This window comes from Callithrix jacchus, chromosome 1 (genome assembly GCF_049354715.1).
Source record: "Callithrix jacchus isolate 240 chromosome 1, calJac240_pri, whole genome shotgun sequence".
Lineage (NCBI taxonomy): Eukaryota > Metazoa > Chordata > Mammalia > Primates > Cebidae > Callithrix > Callithrix jacchus.
In genome coordinates this window covers 97,211,397-97,233,868 of record NC_133502.1, presented here as the reverse complement: position 1 = coordinate 97,233,868, position 22,472 = coordinate 97,211,397, and the positions used below count along the sequence as shown (strand labels likewise).

At 39.6% G+C, this 22,472-nt stretch overlaps 1 pseudogene; it reads left to right on the top strand.

Annotated features, from left to right (window-relative positions):
- Window positions 1-13,973: 13,973 nt before the first annotated feature.
- LOC100415646 (prohibitin 1 pseudogene) lies at window positions 13,974-14,713 on the top strand (annotated as a pseudogene).
- The last annotated feature ends 7,759 nt before the right edge of the window (window positions 14,714-22,472 follow it).

The following is a 22,472-nucleotide window of genomic DNA, read 5'->3' as shown; positions in this document are numbered from 1 at the left end:
TCAAAAAAAAAAAAAAAAAAAAAAAAAAAAAGCTGCAGAGAGCTATCCAGTTTTGAGCTTGTAGTAAAGCCCATTTTAATCTGCTTTAAAGTACATGTGAGAGTATTACTGATATAATGTAGTCCAAACAGGTTCTCCATACCTCTGAAAACCTGAGACCTTTAAAATGAGGAGTGGTCATTCTTTGGCTGCCACTATGTTAGCTATAACTTTTTTGTATTACTGTCTGAGTCGTTCTAAAATTTCCCTAATTATACTCAAGACTGTCGTTTGTCTTCTTTTTTTCCCCATAGATTTTTAAAATGCTGTTCATTTAAGTAAAACGAGATCTTTGAACACTGAAAACATCTATACATTAATTTTTAAAATTTATTTCTGTCTTTCCATTCCTATAACTAAAAGTAGAAATTATTTAATCTTTATTCTGTAGTAAAAGATTTATTACAATTATGACTTTACCATTTCTGAGACAATTATGACTTTTCCACTTCTGAGACAATTATGAGTCACCCAGAAATATATATTCATATTTGGTATTGAATATTTTCAAACTGAATAATTTTTTTTTTTTTGAGATGGAGTATCTCTGTTGTTACCCAGACTGGAGTGCAATGGCAAGATCTTGGCTCACTGCAACCTCTGCCTTCTGGGTTCAAGCAATTCTCCTGCCTCAGCCTCCTGAGTAGCTGGGACTACAGGCATGCACCACCATGCCCAGCTAATTTTTGAATTTTTAGTAGAGATGGGGTTTCACCTCGTTGACCAGGATGGTCTCGATCTCTTGACCTCGTGATTCACCCGCATCGGCCTCACAAAGTGCTGGGATTACAGGCATAAGCCACCGCGCCCGGCCGACTGAATAATTTTTTAAATCAGTTTTTGGAAGCTATCACTATTTTGCTAATGTTATTTATGCATGTATCTTATTTCTTCAGTGTTCAAATATAGGCAAATCCGAAGGTAGGGATCTACACTAAATGAACAAACATTATTTTCTTATTAAAACACGCAGTCTAGAATATTCTTTGACAATATTTGGAAACCACCTTTATGAAAATTGAAAATAAAAAAGGTAAGTTTTATAATCCTTTTTAAAAAAACACTTTGCATTACATGAAAAGTATTATTTTATATGAGAGATTAAGATAATCCAAAAGATGGCCAGGTGCGGTGGCTCAAGCCTGTAATCCCAGCACTTTGGGAGGCCAAGGCGGGTGGACCATGAGGTCAAGAGATCGAGACCATCCTGGTCAACATGGTGAAACCTCGTTTCTACTAAAAATACAAAAAATTAGCTGGGCATGGTGGCACGTGCCTGTAATCCCAGCTACTCAGGAGGCTGAGGCAGGAGAATTGCTTGAACCCAGGAGGCGGAGGTTGCGGTAAGCCGAGATCATGCCATTGCACTCCAGCCTGGGTAGCAAGAGCGAAACTCCATCTTGAAAAAAAAAAAAAAAAAGATAATCCAAAAGATGTCCATATTGATCACACTTGTATATGCAGAAGAAAATTCAGTAATGTCAATTTTAACATTATCTCCAGAGTAATCATTTATCAAATATAATGTTAAGGTGGGCTAAATTGCTATAACAAAGAAATCCCAAGATGTACAGTGACTCAACCACAATAGGTGAGACTTCTCACTCACATAACAGTCCTGGGCAGTGGGATGTGGGTGTTTGTTCTCCAGGAGGTGACTCAGGAACCCAGGCTCTTCCATTCTCTGGCTCTGATTTAGAGTCTCTTGTCTGCAACAAGATGGCAGAAGTGGAAAAGGGGATGCATGGCATAAACTTACTTCTGTAAAGTCACCTCCACTTGCTATCCATCAGCTAAATTCAGTCACATAGTCACATGAAACTGTAAGGAAACCTGGGAAAGGTATTCTAACAATGCCATTAAGGAGGGGGAAATGCATTAGCTAGTAGTTTCTGCCACATCTGGTGAGACAACCACTCATAATTACAGCTACTTGGGAGACTATATTCTGGGTTTGAGAGTTGTTTTGGTTAGAATTTAGGTGATACGTATTCTTTAGATTTCATTCTGGAAGAGTGAGCTTGCATCCACTGTGGGTGAACTGGGATGTACATTATGAAGAGACACCCAGACACAAAACCAGAGCTGACAAAATCACCTTTGGTAACAGGGGCTGCTGCCACCTGGAGGATAAATGCTGAAAGACTGGTTCCTGGGACGCTAGAACATCGGTATGAATGCATTCATTCTCTCTTGTGTTAAAAAATTTGAACTCCGGGTAAAATAGCATATAGACACAAAACCTTTCCCTTCTTAAATTCTACTCAAGTAACCTAAAGCTCGTTCAGGATAGATCTGTTTCTTTCCTTCAGAGGAATAGATAAATCTTAGAAATACAAAAGTGAACCAATTCAAGCTGTAGGGGGAAATCCTGGAATTCTGGTAACAGGTTTTTCTGTGAGGCTTTGAAATCTTCACATTAAGAGCTGGCTTTGGCCAGGTGTGGTGGCTCATTCCTATAATCCCAGCATTTCAGGAGGCTGAGGTGTGAGGATCACTTGAAGCCAGGAGTTTGAGACCAGCTGAGGCAACAGAGTGAGACCCTGCTGGTGCTCTGAAAATTTAATTGATCAAACTCATCTGTTTTTTAAAGTCCATAATGAAATAGGGAAAAAACAACTTCTATTATAAACTGCTCATTTAAGAATTCCCTAGTCAGAAACCGGTAACTGTTTTGGTTGGGCTCTGGCTCTGATATGCTGCTGTTATGTGCTGGTTTGGCATCCATCTGGTCATTCTGGCATCTGCTGTATTCATAGCTGAACAACTTTAAAATCACCCTACTGAGATCCCCACTGAAGTTCCCTCTCTCAAACTTAGGAATATGAACTCTTGACCTCCAAGGAGGGCCTCCTTAAAGTCAGATTGTTATAGGCTGTTTCTGCTTTGTGAATAATTTTCCCCACCTGGATAAGGAATCTGTACAGGATTAGTATACATATGCCACCGATGGAAAACAAAATGTATTTACCTCAGAAGCTACTTTTAAACAAGACAAGATGGTCACTCAGTAGACAGTTGGCAAGTAAGGTTATCAAGTCTCAGATTTAATGAAGCTCTTATTTTGATTGGGTTCTGGACAGTATTAAGTACTTATACCAATTTACAATATGGGGTCTCAAAGACTTCCAGAAAGAAAATAAATGAAAAAAAAAAGCCAAGAAACAAATGAAGTCAAAACTCTTACAGCTTTATATGAGCTCTTTTAGAAAAACTTTTCAGCATGATAGAAATAAAATTATAGACTTCATGAAAGAGACAAGCAGTAAATATTGCTCTATAATTTGCACAAATGCTTTAGGATAAATTAAAAAGATCAGTCTTTAGAGAACTAAATTTTGCAATGGTTTTACTTTGGAAAAGATTCTTTTTTTTATTCCATGTGAAAATCAGTTACTCAATTGAGTTATGAGACTTTTGCTTAAAGATAAATATTATCTTTACCAAATAAAAATGTAACTTTGGTTTATTAAGGTATTGCTCAGTATCCCTACTAATCAGCTATAAGATCAAGACCAAAGAAATGCATGTTAGCATACTTGACATTAGACCAACAATTATTAGTTGTAAGAAATCTTCAAGAACTTTTCTGTATTAAGACCTTTTGCTAAGATTTACAGAGTTTTAATACTAGACCATAAAATTATTTTGAAGAATTCTATATTAAAAATTAGTTAACCTTCTTTACTGATGTTCCTGGAGAAAAAAAAGAATTAGTTAAGTTTACTTAAGTTTATTTTATGACTTGAGGTTAAAATATGGCTAAATGTTTTCTCTGGATTTTTAGCATAGTGCAAAACTTAAATGCAGACATGAAATTGTACTCTAAAGTTTGAATTTGTTTTTTCGCAAGAAGTCCAGTAATTATAATTGCCTAAATTTGTTATATGGTCATGCATCACTTAATGAAGGGGACACTTTCTGAGAAATGCATTGTCAGGCAATTTCATTTTTCTGTCATGATAGAGTGTAATTACACAAACCACGATGGTATAGCCTACTACAAAACTAAGCTATATGGTGCATTAGTTCATTCTCACACTGCTACTACAGGCATACCCGAGACTAGGTAATTTATAAAGAAAAAGAGGTTTAACAGACTCACAGTTCCACATGGCTGGAGAGGCCTCACAATTATGGTGGAAGGTGAAGAAGGAGAAAAGGCATGTCTTTTTTTTTTTTTTTTTTTGTATTTTTGGTAGAGGCAGAGTTTCACTATGTTGGCTAGGCTGGTCTCGAACTCCTGACCTTAAGTAATCCACCTGCCTCAGCCTCCCAAAGTGCTGATATTGGCTATTCTATTATATTTTTTAAAAAAAATTTTCTTGTAAATCCTTGTCTAATTCTACAGAAAAGATTTCCTGGGATTTTGATAGAAATTATGTCAAACCTGTTTATCAATTTGGAAAGAATGAACATTTTATATGTTGACTCTTTTAGTTGATGAACACTATGTATTTTCATTTGTTCTGATCTTCTTTGATTTCTTTCTTTGGCATTGTGTAGTTTCAGCATGCAAATCCAATGCAGTTTTGTTACGTTTACACCTGAACATTTCTCTCTTTTTTGAGCAATTTTAAATGGAATTGTATTTTAAATTTTGACATCTACAAATGTCTACATGTCTCACTGCTAGCATATAGGAATACAATACTTATTTATTTATTTATGAGATGGATTTTTGCTCTTGCTGCCTAATCTGGAGTGCAGTGGCGCGATCTCAGCTCACTGCAACCTCTGCCTCCTGGGATCACATGATTCTCCTGCGTCAGCCTCCTGAGTAGCTGACATTACAGGTGCCTGCCACCATGCCCAGCTAATTTTTGTATTTTTAGTAGAGCCAGAGTTTTGCTATGTTGGCCAGGCTGGTTTTAAACTCCTCACCTCAGGTGATCCATTCGCCTCAGCCTCCCAAAATTCCAGGATTACAGGTCTGAACCACTGTGCCCAGCCTGGAAATATAATTTATTTTTGTATGTTTATCCTGTGTCCTGCAACCTTGTTGAACTTATCTTATTAATTCTTAGAGTATTTTTGTAGATTTTTGGGGGGGATTTTCTATGTAGATAACAGGTCATCTTCAAATGAAAACATTTCATTTTTTCTTTTCCAAATGGTATGCCTTTTATTTCCTTTTATTGCCTTATTGCAGTGGCTAGAAGTTTTAGCTCTATGTTGAATAAAAGTGATGCTAGCAGATGTTCTTGCCTTGTTTCCAACTAGAGAGAAAGCATTCCTACTGATGTCTACAGAATCTGACAATACCAAGCAAAAAGAACAAAGCTGGAAGCATCAAGCTATCTGACTTCAAACTATACTATAAGGCTATGGTAATCAAAACTGCATGGTACTGGTATCAAAACAGAGATATAGACCAACGGAACAGAACAGAAGCCTTGGAAGTAATGCCACACATCTACAACCATCTGATCTTTGACAAGCCTGACAAAATCAAGCAATGGGGAAAGGATTCCCTGTTTAATAAATGGTTTTGAGAAAACTGGCTAGCCATGTGCAGAAAGCTGAAATTGGACCCATTCCTTACACCTTATACAAAGATTAACTCCAGATGGATTGAAGACTTAAACATAAGACCTAACACCATAAAAACCCTAGAAGAAAACCTAGACAATACCATTCAGGACTGGTAATACCATTCCTATTACAGATAATAGGAAAGGACTTCATGACTAAAACACAAAAAGCAATGGCAACAAACGCCAAAATTGACAAGTGGGATCTAATTAAACTTAAGAGTTTCTGCACAGCAAAAGAAACTATCATTAGAGTGAACTGGCAATCAACAGAATGGGAAAAAATTTTTGCAATCTACCCATCTAACAAAGGGGTAATATCCAGAATCTACAAAGAACTATAACAAATTTACAAGAAAAAAAACCAAACAACTGTATCAAAAAGTGGGCAAAGTATATGAACAGACACTTTTCAAAAGAAGACATTTATGCAGCCAACAAACCTATGAAAAAAATGCTTATCATCACTGGTCATTAGAAAAATTCAAATCAAAACCACATTGAGATACCATCTCATGCCAGTTAGAGTGGTGATCATTAAAAAATCTAGAGACAACAGATGCTGGAGAGGATGTGGAGAAATAGGAATGCTTTTACACTGTTGGTGGGAGTGTAAATCAGTTCAACCATTGTGGAAGACAGTGTGGCAATTCCTCAAGGATCTAGAAATAGAAATACTATTTGACTAAGCAATCCAATTACTGGGTATATACCCAAAGGATTATAAATTGTTCTATTATAAAGACACATGCACATGTATTTTACTGTGGCACTGTTCACAATAGCAAAGACTTGGAACCAACCCAAATGACCATCAACGATAGACTGGTTAAAGAAAATGTGGCACAGATACACCATGGAATACTATAGTGCCATAAAAAAGGGCGCCTGGGCAACAGAGCAAGACTCTGTCTCAAAAAGAAAGAAAGGAAGGAAGGAAGGAAGGAAGGAAGGAAGGAAGGAAGGAAGGAAGGAAGGAAGGAAGGAAGGAAGGAAAGAGAGAGAGAGAGAGAGAGAAAGAGAGAAAGAAAGAAACATCACACAACATAGCCTGCTGGGGGGTGAGAAAGCTAGGGGAGGTATAGAAGGGGGTGGGAGGATTGGGGAGGAATAACATTAGGAGAAATACCTAATGTAGATGACGGGGGGAATGGATGCAGCAAACCACCATGGCATGTGTATACCTATGTAATAATCCTGCAGGATCTGCACATGTACCCCAGAACTTAAAGTTAAAAAAAATCTGTAAGTACTAATGAGTGAATGTGTCAAGGTTGCGTAATGCACAGTAAGCAACACATAAAATCAGTTCCATGTGCATATAGTAGCATCAAACACCTGGAAAATATTTTTTAAATTCCACTTATCCTAGTGCCTCCACAAAACATAAAATTTAGGAATTAATCTAACAAAAAAGTCCAAAATCTCTGCACTGAAAATTACAAGACATTATTTACAGAAATTAAAGACCTAGATAAATGGAAACATATTATGTCCATAGATTAGAAGACTCAATATTTTTAAAATCACAATTCTACCAAATAGATCTATAAATTCAATGCAATCCTAGTAAAAAAAAAGTACAGCAGGTTTTTAAATTGAATTTAAGAGCTGATTCTAAAATGTATACATAAATTTAAATGACTTTAAATCATCAATGTGATTTCTAAAAAGAAAAAGCTAGAGGACTTAACACTATCCAATTTCAAAACTTCCTATAGTAAGCTACAGTAATCAAGGCAAAGGTCATGGCAAATCATTATGCCAAGTAAAGGAAGCCAGGCACAAAAGAGCATATAGTGTATGCTTTCTTGTATATAAAATTCTCGAAAATGTAACCTATTCTGTAGTACACACAGCAATTGTGATTGGTTGCAGGATGTGGGCTAAAAGCAGAGGTGGAGAGCACAGAGGGCAAAAGAATGAAAAGGTTCGGTTATCTTGATTGCAGGAAATGTTTCAAAGGTGCATGCATTTGTCAAAACTCATCAAATTGTATGCCTGTACCTTGTACCTTGTACAACTCTTCATTTGTGCAGTTTTACTGACTATAAATTATGTCTCTATAAAGTTGTAGATAGGAATTTGTTCAACTTTTAGATTTGCACATTTTAAAAAAAAATTCCACTGGAGCATTTTACCTTTGGCTGTAGCTGTTATAAAATGTTACTACTCTGTTGTTAATAATCCAGCCATGGTTATGGCTATTTCTTGTTCTTAGACATCTTTGCGGTTCCTTGCTGTATCCTCTGAAGCTACCTGGGAACACCAAGGTGTACTCCTCACCTTGCTCCTGTAACCTGAGGAGCATACTAGAAATAATTAGATATTACTGGGAGGCTTCCATTCCTAGTTCTTTGTCTGGAATTCTCTACAATCTTGTCAAAGCTGCTCTGCTCGTCTGTGAACTGAGACCAGATCTGAAAATAAGTCCTATCTTGGGATCTTTTACGCAATGCAGAGATTGAGTAAGATCGTTAATTCTCTCTTCTATTAACAAAGAGTAAAAAGTGTGTGTCAGCAATCCAGTACCGTGATATTTGCTTGATACCACAGCATTCTACCTGACCTTAGTTCACAATTGTAAGATGATCAAGGTTCTCTATCAAGAAAAGAGTAAAGTTGACCTTCTCTAAAAGTTGGGGCCAGAACTGGTAACCATGACTGGTAACCAAGACACACTTACATGAGTTGATAGCCTGTGAATAGTAAAGTTGACCTTCTCTAAAAGGTGGAGCCTGAACTGGTAACCATGACTGGTAACCAAGACACACATGAGTTGATAGCCTGTGAATACAATAACAATACATTTTTGATTGTTGTATCAATGTGCAAAAGTTATAAATATCTCTCATTCCTATATCTGCTTTTATACACCATTCATCACTGTGTGCAGAATCCTCTGATGCCCTGCCTTGCATCTGGGATGATAGGTGTGATGTGTGGGCAAAGGAAGGCAAGCATCTAGCTAAATATTGATTTGGGTACAGCAGAGTTCTGATTTTGCATAATTCGTACTCATCTGCTTCATCTTGTTGAGAAAAAAACAGAGTTCCTGGATTGTTGTGATATATCAATAGTGGTGCCTGGCCTAGGCTGTGCTAGAAATATGACCTTTGAAAAGTAGATTTCTTTTTTGTTCTTAGGATGAAACTTGAACTTTATTACAACTCATAAGAACACCTATTATATTTGTGGATAGTGTGTTTGAGAGTGTTTACCATGAGTTTGATCCATTTCTTGCATTATAGGTAGGGTGAGTCTAGTTTCAGTTTGCACAGTACTGTTCACTCTTGTTGAATTTCAGTTTTTACCTTATATCTCAGCATAAATATTAATAGTATGTTATGCTTTCAGAAGTATCCCAGTTTGAATGAGAAATTATATGTTCATCTTATACATGTATGTTATAGAACCTCCAATACAAGCCATCTCCCGACTCTCCATGGTGAAAAGGTTCACAACTTCCATGACATAAATGAAAGAGTACAGTTTGGAATAATAAAATAGAAAGTTTCATCAAATGGAGTTTTACACTCTATTCAAGGACCGAAATCACACTTAGGTTTTTGGAACAATCTGGCAATGCCTCGGCTACTTCACTAGAATCTGCTCAGTATTGACATGGTGGCCATGAGGGCCATGGTCCTTTGGAAGTTCTTGACTCTAGGTTTCACCTTAATCAATAGAGGAGTAGTGTGTGCTCTTATTGGCAATTAATATGATATCAATATTCTTGTCAATTAGAACTTGTCTAGGATTTGTATATTCATATTCAAATAGAAACTACCACATTTCAGCAGTCAGAGAGATGGAACTGAGTTACATGGTCTGGTGGCCTTTCAGGAAAATTGTATAAGGTATATTAGTGATATTGTGGACTATGATAAGCCTGTATATAGTGGTAATACTGATAAAATGTTGTATATATTGTAGCCAAGACAAAACTGTCTTGTGCAAGTATTGAAACTGTACATTTTGTATTTGAGAGAAAGCATATTTGAGGCTCAAGTAATAAGAGATCATAGGCAGATTTAGGTTTTATAACAACAAAAATGGGAGACTAGAGAAGAAAAATGCTATAACTTTTTATTTCACTTAGTAGATAATATCCTAGTCTGTTTTTGCTCCATAACTAAAAGTAAATTCAATCTCCAGAGGCTGCTTTTTGTAAAAAAAATGCTAATTAATTTGAGTACTTGTAATTAACTAAGGATCTATCTAAAAATAAATAAAGGTGATGTACCGTCTCCCCCACAGCAACAAAGGGATTTTGCTTTGCATTGTAAATCAAGTTCAAAGAATACTATTTGGTAAGATGTTAAATTGCAAACTTTTTTTTTTGAGACACAGTATTACTCTGTTGCCCACGCTGGAGTACAGTGGTGTGATCTCGGCTCACTGCAACCTCCGCCTTCTGGGTTCAAGAGATTCTCCTGCTTCAGCTTCTCAAGTAGCTGGGATTACAGATGTACACCACCAAGCCCAGCTAATTTTTGCATTTTTAGTAGAGATGGGGTTTCACCATGTTGGCCAGGCTGGTCTCAAACTCCTTATCTCAGGTGATCCATCTGCCTCAGCATCCCGAAGTGTTTCAATTACAGGCGTGAGCCACCACACCGGCTGTTAAATTGCAAACGTTCACGAGAATTGCCCATCTTGTTCTTTTTGTGAGACAGAGATTCATGTGAATTTGAGTTAATGTTATCTGTGTTTTGTCATCTATTAATGTAAAGTTTTCCAGGAAGTATTATTTGACCAAAGTTATTGTGAAACACACATTAGGAATTAGTATTATGTCCTTTCAAAATAACCTCCAACATAATCTGTACTTCTGATTACTTTCCTTACTGGATACATTTTCTTACTTGATAAATTGTAGTTCTGGGCATAATATTGAGTCGAAGCTGCAATGTTTAGCTTCTTTTAGGATTATCTATGTATTTCTGAAGCATAAAAATATTTATCATATTTCTTTACCAATACAGAAAAAAATTATTGCCAGCCTGACTCTGCTGGTGCATAAATTGACAACCTGTTTTTCATTTCATTTAGATTTTAGAAAAATCTGGAAGATAGGCATCCTGGCAATTGGGATTATTTACCTCTGGGACATTTTCTAGCTAAAAGGAGGAGTGATTCTTTTGACAGCTCTAAGGTAAAAGGGGTTCAAAAGTTGGAGTCCAGGTCTCACACGGGAAATGTCTCATTAGCACCCCCCCACACACACTTTTATGTAAATGATAGTACCTCAACTATAGGGTGAACTAAAAAGAAAAAAAGCAGCCCCTCCTCACACTCCAGCCAGCTTCCAGTGACCTGGGTAACCCATAGAAGTCTAGTCTCTGAAATCAGATTGAGGTCACCCAAGAGGACAGGGCTCAAAGAGACCTGATCAAAACACACGAAAATATTTTCTGGGGAGAGGTATCTTCTAGGGCTTAAATTATGTGAACAATCTTTCAAATAAGATGTCCACCACACACTCCTATTTACCCAAGCACATGAGGTGAAAGACAACGTGAAGACTGAAAGAAACGATAAGCAATAGACCTAGATCTGTTGGGGTTTTGGATATTGGAACTAACAGATCTAGATATTAAAATAACTATGCTTACTATAGCCAAGTAAGCAAATCTAAAATAGAAAATTCAGTAGAAAACTGAAAACTGTACAGAAATAACATAGATGATTTTAAAAAGAAGTACCCAGAAATACTTGAACTTTAAAAAGTGTAACAACTGAAACTAAGAATTCAGTGGGTGAGTTTGACATCAGATTTAAAGGAGAATTACTATAAGAGAGGACAGAAAACAGAATGAAGCATGGAGAGACAAAGAGATAAAAATTACATAAGAGATAATAATAAACCCAGAGGATGTGGTGAAGGAAGAAAAACTAACATGCATTTCACTTGAGTTCCAGAGAAAAAAAGGAGAGAGCAAGTGGGTCAGAATAAGCCATTTGAAGTTTATAGCTGAAAAATTTCCAAACTGACTAAAAACGTCATAGCCCAGATCTCTACAAAGCAGAGCTTGAGGCAAAAGCTTACATGTACACTTTACTAGGAACTGTAATCCCACAAGCACGAGAGTGGGGTAAGATTGATGTGAGATAGGGAAGGACGTAGTACAGATGTAGAGTGTGTTATACTAATGTGGGCAAACACTCATTGCAAATCTATTACCTCATCTTACAACCCATCATCAGAAAAGGTACACAAGCAACTGTTACTTCAACAATCTGGTTCTGAGGAGGAAGGGAGAGAAAACAATCCAGGAGTTTTCCTCTCCCATTGGGTAGAACCCACTACAGGGCATGATACCTCCCACACTTCAAGGTTGTGTTCATGTGAGCACTGAGTGGGTACCATGGTATGCATCTCATGCCTCAGCCCACTGGGAAAGCCCCAGGGCAGGACATGAAAGTACATGGCAAGTGTGTGAGATAAGCCACTGGCATGTTGTACTCAAGTGTGACAAGGATCCAAGGATCGGGAAACAGCCACCACAGAGGGCAGATATGAATCTGTGGCAACAAGGCTAGTGCATGGATCAAGGGTGACACAAGAAGTAGATCTTGTACAGACGTCAGTCCAACCAATTCCAGAAGCCCTACAAGCCCAAAGTAGGATAGGAAAAGATTTTCACCTAGGCACATTGGAGTCAAATGGCTGAAAATCCAAGAAAGACAAAAACTTTTAAAAAATTATTACTAGACTTTGAGTTCTGGGGTACATGTGCAGAATGTGCAGGTTTTTTACACAGGTATACACGTGCCATGGTGGTTTGCTGCATCCATCACCCCATCATCTACATTAGGTATTTCTCTTAATGCTATCCCTCCCCTATCTCCTACCTCCTGACCCCCTGACAGGCCCTGGTGTGTGATGTTCCCCTCCCTGTGTCCATGTGTTCTCATTGTTCAACTCCCACTTATGAGTGAGAACATGCAGTGTTTGGTTTTCTGTTCTTGTGTTAGTTTGCTGAGAATGATGGTTTCCAGCTTCATCCATGACCCTGCAAAGGATGTGAACTCACCCTTTTTTATGGTTGTGTAGTATTCCGTGGTATATATGTGCCATATTTTCTTTATCCAGTCTGTCATTGATGGGCATTTGGGTTGCTGCAGCTAGCTCAATGTCTGCCCAAACGGCTGCCCAGTTTTGTGATGAAAACCTGGCAGTGTAGGTATCAGAGGGAATCTCCTGGTCTGCGGGCTGTGAAGACCCTGGGAAAGTGCAGTATCTGGGACAGAGTGCAGGGTACAGTCCCTAACGGCTTCCCTTGGCTAGGAGAGGATGTTTTCTGACCCCTTGCGCTTCCCAGGTGAGGTGGCACCCCACCCTGCTTTGGCTTACCCTTCTGGGCTGCACCCACTGTCCAACCAGTCTCAATGAGATGTGCCAGGTACCTCACTTGGAAATGCAGAAATCACCCACCTTCTGCATCAATGTTGCTGGGAGCTGCATGCTGGAGCTGTTCCTATTCAGCCATCTTGGAAACTTTTTTTTTTTTGAGACGGAATTTCACTCTTACCAGGCCAGAGTGCAGTGGTGTGATCTCAGCTCACTGCAAACTCCACCCCAGGTTCAAGCAATTCTCCTGCCTTAGCCTACCAAGTAGCTGAGATAACAGGTGCCCACCACCACGCCCGGCTAATTTTTGTATTTTTAATTTTTAGTAGAGACAGGGTTTCACCACGTTGGCCAGGCTGCTCTCGAACTCCTGACCTCGGGTGATCCACCTGGCTTGGCCCCACAATGTGCTGGGATTGCTGGGATTACAGGCATGAGCCACGGCACAGGGCGGAAAGACAGAAACTCTTCTTTTTTTTTGAGACAGAGTCTCTCTCTGTCGCCCAGGCTGGGGTACAATGGCACACTCTCGGCTCACCACGACCTCTGCCTCCTGGATTCAAGCAATTCTCCTGCCTCAGCCTTCCAAGTAGCTGGGATTACAGGCGCACACACCTGTAATTTTGTATTTTTAGTAGAGTTGGGGTTTCACCATGTTGGTCAGGTTGGTCTTAAACTCCTGACCTCATGATCTGCCTGCCTCGGTCTCCCAAAAGTGCTGAGATTACAGACATGAACCACTAAGCCTGGTTCAGAAACTCTTAAAGAGCAGCCAGGCAAAGAGAGCAGGGCAGAGGAGTAGTGCTCAGCCATGCACAGTATGTGTGGTCGGGGAATTCTAGTGGAGGCCGGAATGGAAGCAGTTGTGAGAGGGTCCAGCAGAAGAGAACACGGCTGACAAAGTGTTGAGTTCATTGGCAAGTTTGGCCTGGCCTTAGCTGTTGCAGGCAAGAGGTGTGGTTAATTCTGCCTTACATGATGTGGATGCTGGGCACAGAGCTGTCATCTTTGACCGGTTTGTGGAGAATGGGACATTGTGGTAAGGGAAGGGACTCACTTTCTCATCCCATGGGTACAGAAACCAATTATCTTTGGTGTTCTCAACCACCTAATACGCCAGTCATCACTGGTAGCAAAGATTTACAGAAAGTCAGTATCACACTGCATATCCGGCCGGTAGCTAGCCAGCTTCCTCGCATCTTCACCAGCATCTGTGAGGACTGTGATGACCATGTGCTGCCGTCCATCACTACCGAGATTCTCAAGTCAGTGGTGGCTCGCTTTGATGCTAGAGAACTAATCGCCCTGAGAGAGCAGGTCTCCAGGCAGGTGAGCAACGACCTTAGGGAGTGAGCAGCCACCTTTGGGCTTATCCTGGACCACGTGTCCTTGACACATCTGACCTTCGGGAAGGAGTTCACAGAAGTGATGGAAGCGAAATACGTAGCTCATCAGGAAGCAGAGAGGGCCAGATTTGTGGTGGAAAAGGCTGAGCAGAAGAAAAAGGCGGCCATCATGCTTGCTGAGGGCGACTCCAAGGTCGCCAAGTTGATTGCCAGCTCACTGGCCACCGCAGGGGACGGCCTGATGGAGCTGCGCAAGCTGAAAGCTACGTACCAGCTCTCACGCTCTCGGAACATCAACTGCCTGCTGGCAGGGCAGTCTGTGCTCCTCCAGTTGCCCCAATGAGGGCCCACCCTGCCTCCACCTCTGCGGGATGATTCTTAATATTGCCTGCCTTCTGCTCCTACCCCAGAAATCACTGTGATATTTCATGACTGGCTTAAAGTGAAGGAAATAAAGGTAAAATCACTTCAGATCTCTAATTAGTTTATTTAAAAAAAAAAACGTGGCTAGAGAAAAAAAGATCATCTTAAAAGGAACAACAACTGAAATAATAGCTTACTTCTCAGTAGAAGCAATGGAAGCAAGAAGACAATAACATGACATTTTCTTTTCTTTTCTTTTCTTTTTTTTTTGAGATAGAGTCTTGCTCTGCCACCCAGGCTAGAGTTCAGTGTCACTATCTTAGCTCACCGCAACCTCCGCCTCCTGGGTTCAAGCAATTCTCCTGACAGCCTCCTGAGTAGCTGGAATTACAGGTGCCTGCCACTAATTTAGCACCCGGCTAATTTTTGTATTTTTAGTAGAGACGGGGTTTCACCATCTTGGCCAGGATGGTCTCGAACTCCTGACCTCGTGATCCACCCCCTCAGCCTCCCCAAGTGCTGGGATGACAGGCGTGAGCCGCTGCGCCTGGCCTAACATGACATTTTCTTTTCTTTTTTTTTTAATTGCATTTTAGGTTTTGGGGCGCATGTGAAGAACATGCAAGATTGTTGCATAAGTACACACATGGCAGTGTGATTTGCTGCCTTCCTCCCCTTCACCTACATCTGTCATGGCTCCCCATGCTCTCTCTCCCCAACTCCCCACCCCCTGCTGTCCCTCCCCTATTTCCCCCCAACAGACTCCAGTGTGTGATGCTCCCCTCCCTGTATCCATGTGTTCTCATTGTTCAGCACCCACCTATGAGTGAGCACATGCAGTGTTTGATTTTCTGTTCTTGTGTCAGTTTGCTGAGAATGATGGTTTCCCGGTTCATCCATGTCTCTATAAAGGACACGAACTTCGTTTTTGATTGCTGCATAATATTCCATGGTGTATATGTGCCACATTTTCCCAGTCCAGTCTATCATCAATGGGCATTTGGGTTGGTTCCAGGTCTTTGCTATTGTAAACCGTGCTGCAATGAACATTCATGTGCATGTGTCCTTATAGTAGAAAGATTTATAATCCTTTGGATATATACCCAGTAATGGGATTGCTGGGTCAAATGGAATTTCTATTTCTAGGTCCTTGAGGAATTGCCACACTGTCTTCCACAATGGTTGAACTAATTTACATTCCCACCAGCAGTGTAAAAGTGTTCCTATTTCTCCACATCCTCTCCCGAATCTGTTGTCTCCAGATTTTTTAATGATTGCCATTCTAACTGGTGTGAGATGGTATCTAAATGTAGTTTTGATTTGCATCTCTCTAATGACCAGTGATGATGAGCATTTTTTCATGTTTGTTGGCCTCATGTATGTCAACATGACATTTTCAATGTGCTGAAGGAGAATAGCTGCCATAGTGGCTTAGCAAACATCTACAAATGGTGAAAATGCTCTTTAGGAATGAAGTAGAAATAATCAAGATAGAGTGAGAATTCATCTCCAGCAAGCCTATACTACAAGTATTAAAAGGTATTCAGGTAAAAAGAAAATGAGCCCATGCAGAAGGTCAGAAATAGAGGAAGGAATACAAAGCAGTAAAGATAGTAATTATGTTAGGGTCTTCGTTCATTTGTGTTGCTATAACAGAATATCTCAGACTGGGTAATTTATAAAGAACAGAAATTTATTTCCTCACACTTCTGGAAGCTGAGAAGTTCAAGATCAAGGCCATGAGAGACTTCTTGCTGAGCCCTCACATGGCAGAAGGCAGAAGGGCAAGAGAGAGTGAACCTACTCCAGCAAACCCATTAATCCATTCACCTACCCTCTTCCTCAAAAGCCTCACCTCTCAAGACTGTTAAATTGGGGATTGAGTTTTCAACACAAATTATCAAGGACATATTAGAGCATAGCAACTAGTAACTCTAAATAATAGTTAACTATATAAAACAAAAATAATGTCTTGTGCAGTTTAAAATATTTATAGCTACAAGACCACAAGAGTATATAATTTGGAGGGAGGTATATGGAGTTACAGGGCTTAAAAACCTCCCACTGGAAGAGGGTAAAAATACCAGTTGACATTAGACTTTGTCAAGACAAAATTCGCATACTGTAGTTGCTAAGGCAACCACCAAAGAAAGAGTAAAAGCTGTATAATGTCCTGGCAAATAAAGATTAAAAGTAGAATTATTAAAAAGATCAATATCGGCTGGGCATGGTGGTTCATTCCTGTAATCCCAGCACTATGGGAGGTCGACACAGGTGAATCACTTGAGGCCAGGAGTTCGAGACCAGCCTGGCCAACGTGATGAAATCTTGTCTCTACTATAAATACAAGAATTCGCTGGATGTGATGGTGGGTGCCTCTAGTCCCAGCTACCTGGGAGGCTGAAGCAGGAGAATCAGTTAATTATGCCACCGGACTCCAGCCTGGCCAGCAAAGCGAGACTCTGCAAGAAAGAGAGAGAGAGAGAGAGGAAGGAAGGAAGGAAGGAAGGAAGGAAGGAAGGAAGGAAGGAAGGAAGGAAGGAAGGAAGGAAAAAAGATCAATATAAAAAAGACAAGAATGGAGAGAAAAAGGAGCATAGAACAAGTATACATCACACAATAATTTGGTAGAGTTAAAACCAACATATATCAATAATTATAACAAATGTAAAGCAACTAAACGTTGCAATTAAAACATAAAGAATGACAGGCTAGTTTTAAAAAATAAACCCCATGGAAAGAAAGTTTAGATTTCATCTCCTCCAAGTTATCTATAACACAAAATTATCTGCAGCCCCTCAGATTTGGTTCAAATTTATAAACCATAGCAATCTCACTTATCACTGTATCCTAATTCAGATAATTTTGTTTAGAGGGGGTCTCACTATGTTTTTGTGAGAATCCAGGCTGGACTCAAATTCTAGGCTCAATCAATCCTCCTACCTCAGCCCCCCAAGAAGCTGGGACTACAGGCACATGACACTGCACTTGGCTTCAGATAATTCTTTTCTTTTCCTTTGTCTTCAGATGTTAAAGAATCCCTTCATTATTGAGCCAAAAAAATCATCTTAGATCTACTTTATTGAGACAGACAACATGTCTCTCTCTAAATTCATATGACAGTCCATCAGCTGTAGGAATATGGATACCAATTTTTCAATTTACATATCCCTAGTTTTAAAAAATAATTTTTATATGATCTTCACCATGTTTTTATATAATTTATGAAAACGGCTCCTTGTACAGTTGGCCCATTGATCCAGTTCACTGAATTATTTTTGGACTCTGCTTCAGTGAGCCATCATATTGGCACTTTCTTCCACTTCATATCATAGGGAAATGATACAAAGAGCATATTTTCTGTATTTTCATCTTATTCATTGATAAAAACATTGAATTTGCTTCGAGCAGGCATTGGAGAACTTTTTCTACATTGACCTTGATCCATGAATCAACATTCTGAAGGTATGCAGTTTTAAGTCTTAATCAATTTGCCTGTGTAGCCAGTCACATCCCTCCAACTTGTCCATGAGAGGCCTTGAGACATCCTGAGTCAACTTGAGTCTTTGTTAGATGCCTTGCTTAAATTCAAATACATGGCTGGGTACAGTAACTCAAGCCTGTAATCCCAGGACTTTGGGAGTCTGAGGTGGGTGGATCACTTCAGGTCAGGAGTTTAAGACCAGCCTGGCCAACATGGTGAAATGCCATCTCTACCAAAAAAATATAAAAAATTCGCCAGATACGGTGGCACGTACCTGTAATCCCAGCTACCAGGGAGACTGGGGTAGGAGAATCGCTTAAACCCAGGAGGTGGAGGCTGCAGTGAGCCAAGATTGTGCCTCTGCATTCCAACCTGGGCAACAGAGTGAGACTCCATCTCAAAAATAAATAAATAAATAAATTCAAATACCTTAGGTCTGCTTATCAAACTAGATGTGACAATCTCTGTAGTGAGTGCACATCTCATTTCCATTTGTTTATGGGGACAGAGAGTCAACTCTAAATAATATGTAAGTCTGTAGACTTAGGTTAGAAAAAGTATGATAATCCAGCTCCTCATCCATCTACAGGCACTGAAGCTGCCAGACAACACTTTTTTTTTTCTTTTTTTGAGATCAAGTCTCACTCTGTTGCCCAAGCTGGAGTGCAATGGCGTGGTCTCAGCTCACTACAACCTCTGCCTCCTGGATTCAAGCGATTCTTCTGCCTCAGCCTCCTAAAGTAGCTGGCACGTGTCACTATACCTGGCTAATTTTTGTATTTTTAGTAGAGACAGGGTTTCACTATGTAACCCAGGCTGGTCTTGAACTCCTGACCTCATGATCCACCTGCCTTGGCCTCCCAAAGTGCTGGGATTACAGGTGTGAGCCACTGTGCCTGGCCTCGACATTACTTTTTAAAGAAGATGCCACACTGGAGCAGACTGGACCTTTGAACCCCTGGAGAACCTCAATGGGTCCTAAACCATGAATAAAAAGTAAAACTAGTAATAGCCTTTAGAAACCCCAGGGGCCATAGTCAAGGTAGACTGTACTTCAAAAAGTTACAAACTGGTTTATCTGAGGCTCAGAGGGCACTGATCTCAGATAATTGAAATGAAGATGCTCCCTGAACTAGAACTCTGAGGTCCTTCTTAGTGAACCGGAATCACGACGGTGGACTTTTTCCTAGAGGAGCTGCATGAGTTAGGATGCTTTCTGCTGTATGTAACAAAAACTGACTCAAACTGGCTTAGACAATTAAAATGTTCATTATTTCACCAAATCAAACTTCAAGAGGCAGAGCAGGTTTTAGGCTTGGTGGATGCAGTAGCATAATTCTGTCATCCGCAACCCAGGATTATTTTTCATCACTCTAACTTGGGAGAGAAATAAAATTACTAAAACTGATTTAGACCATTTTCTGGGTTTGAATGGATGTTGGTGAGTCAACCACCAACAGAAGAATTTTTGAACCTTGAATGTAGACTAGAACTCCTAGTTCTAAGCCAGAGTTTCTTTCCTGACTTTTAGGGTGAGTCAACCCTAAGGTTGAAGGCAAGGATGTAAATTGGATGACTTAAGAATACACCCAAAGAGATGTAGCTTTACCCCTAGGAATATACCTCTATACAGTCCTATGATCTTCTCCAACATAGTGGTAACATAGTTCATGAATTCTAAACAGAGACCTAGGATGTAGGTGGGGGAAACCCTTGTTCCACAGATACAATGTGTATAGAAACCTTTATTTTCTTTTGGAAGCTTGAGGCAGAAAGTCAAGATGGGAAAGGCACCCAGGTACCTTTCTAGTTGGAAATCAACCTAGACTAAGTTTAATAAATGGTAAAATATAAACGGAATAATTTTATTGGCTGTTCAATAGTGAAGAGAAGCTGGAACTAATGAATAAACTAAGGAATGGGATATTGTTTTTATTAAGTTATGCTACCTCTACCTTTGATCAGGAACATGTAAGAGCTAGCTATGTACTATGAACAACAATATTTTTCTTTATATCTTAGAGATTTTGAAGTGTTTTTAAGAATAGTGAATTTTTTTTTTTTTTTTTTTGAGACAGGGTCTCACTCTATTGCCCCCAACTGGAGTGCAGTGGTGCGATCTCAGCTCACCACAACCTCTGCCTCCCAGGCTCATTTGATTCTCCTGTCTTAGCCTCCCAAGTAGCTGAGATTACAGGCACATGTCACTACCACCGGGCTAATTTTTGTATTTTTAGTAGAGACAGGGTTTCACCATGTTGGCCAGGCTGGTCTCGAACTCCTGACCTCAAGTGATCCACCTGCCTCGGCTTCCCAAAGTGCTGAGATTATAGGCATGAGCCACCGTGCCTGGCCAGGGAAATATTTTTGACAGCTCAATTTATCATATATACTCACTTTACAAGGCATGCTAAAAAGAGAAACTATTAATTACTGAAAATGAAACTGATTTTTACCATAGAATTATTTTAGTGTTCTTATACATGTACTTTTGTCTTAGACATATGGGTTGCTCTTTCAAAGATTAGCATTGAAAAGAGAATTCCACTTCTGGAGTAAGATGAATGTGTAACTTCTATTGACTTCAAGGATTGAAATTGCCTCCACTGGAAGGAATTCTCATTCAAGCCACATATTTTCTGTCTTGTCTCCCTACCTTTGGATAGCATATAAATTTCTAAGAAATAGAGAGAAGGATAGATGTGCATGCAAATGTTGGTATTTATTCCATATTTAGCTATCCAATGCAAAGACACCATCTCAAGAGCAGAGAAAACATATTTGAATAGTGTAATCTTGGGTTAGAAAAGACCACATATCTGATGTTTGCATTGCATTTTATAAATAACTGCAAGTTAATATTGTGCAAATTAATGTTTTAATGCAAATATTTCAATGAAACTTTGAGACTCACTCAGCCTTGTGTGTACTTATTTAGCTGACTATCCCTTGGAGACTTCATAATTTATTAATTTGCTCAAAAAAATTGATACGTGCCAAGTGCACTACCTTAGGCATTGGTGATACGGCAGTGAAAGATGGGCAAAGTCTTAATCTTTGTGGACATTACATACTTGGAAGGGGGATAGGAAATAACCGATCAAATGAATGAACAAGATAATTTCCCATAGTGATAAGGCAGTGGAACAGGTTGATATGATAGACAGTGATGTAGAAGTGCAATATGAGCTGGTCAAAGAAAGTCTTTGAGGAGGTGATATTTGAGCAGAGACTGAAATAATGCAAAGGAGGCAGCCATGTGCACAAAAATCTTTAACCCAAGAGAGATAGTATATGCAAAAGAACTCTGCAGCACTAGCATAATGCCTCTTCCTTACAGCTTGTTGATGCTCCAAAACTTGCTTAGTTGAAAACCTGTCACATTTACAATAAAACACTTAGGACTGTAGAAATTAATTTGTCATGAAAAAATATGGACAAATTTAGCTTCAGGGATGCTATAGTCTAATGTCTTTATTGGGAGTCACTGAGGAGTTAAGAAAGAAGAAATTTGAAGAAGAAAAGAAGAAATTGGAAAATGAACCCAACTTCATCTTGGGGGATCTGGGAGCCCAAGAAGGGGAAGGCTCTGGTGGGGTTGGGATATTCCAAGAGCAAGGATTCTGTCCCCGATTCTGGGGCCCTTATTCCTGGCTCCTGACACTTGCTTTAGCCTCTACTCAGAGTTTCTCAGAAGGGGTCCTCTCCAGCCTGGTGGTGTGGAAGGGGCCTGGGCCCTGGGTCAGCCTCCCAGCTCAGCCACAGTCCGGCTCTGTGGCCAAGGGCAGGTGCTTCGCTTCTCTGGGCCTCCATTTCTTCCTCTATGAAAGGTGAGTAACAAAGTGCTGTCCTCATAAAAATGCTGTCCCAGTTAATGAAGACCATTCTGTAAGGAAGCCAGCACAATGCCTGTTACGTAGTAGGTACTCATTAAAAGGTGCTCTTCATCCCTGAAAAAAAAAAAAAAAAGAAGAAAGAAGGAATTGCTAACTTCTATTTCCTATTTTACTAGTTAATTTTAATTACTGTAGCTTCATCAGATGCTCTTTGTACAAATGTGAGTGTCTTTGGCTGCTTTCTTGTTTGATTTTAAGTTGGGATACAAGTTACTTAACAATAACAAGAGTTGACAGTAGCTGATAATTTCCAGGTCTCAGACACACGTCCATTTGCAAAACATTTCCATTTGTTCCCACTGTATCTGTGAACTTGGCGTACAGTCAAAAACAGAAGTGCACGTGCTATTGTTCGCTATATTTTCTGAATATTCACTATTTACCAGAAGTATTTTCTGTATATTTGTTATTTAACTCCCGAAGTAACAAGGTTCTAAAAGGAAGCAAAACTGA